Below are 247 nucleotides of genomic sequence, written 5' to 3' on the forward strand. Positions count from 1 at the left end.
TTTCGCCCTGTTCTGACGGAGTGTTCTGTCGGCTCTCTTCTCTGCCTCTTTCTCCTCTCTCCCTTTCCTGCGTTTCCTCCTCTGGGGTAGCTCGTCGGAACGGCACCCTATCTCTTTCTCTTCTTAGCCTTAGTTCCTCCTTTGATTTCTTTCGCCCGCTTTCTTGCGTCCAGGTTAATCGTTTGGTTTCCTGCTCCTGTAACTTCGGTGCTGCTGGCTCCTCTAATATCGCGTTTCCGCGCTTCTC

Source organism: Cystoisospora suis (assembly GCF_002600585.1).
Source record: "Cystoisospora suis strain Wien I chromosome Unknown contig_65, whole genome shotgun sequence".
NCBI classification, from domain to species: domain Eukaryota; phylum Apicomplexa; class Conoidasida; order Eucoccidiorida; family Sarcocystidae; genus Cystoisospora; species Cystoisospora suis.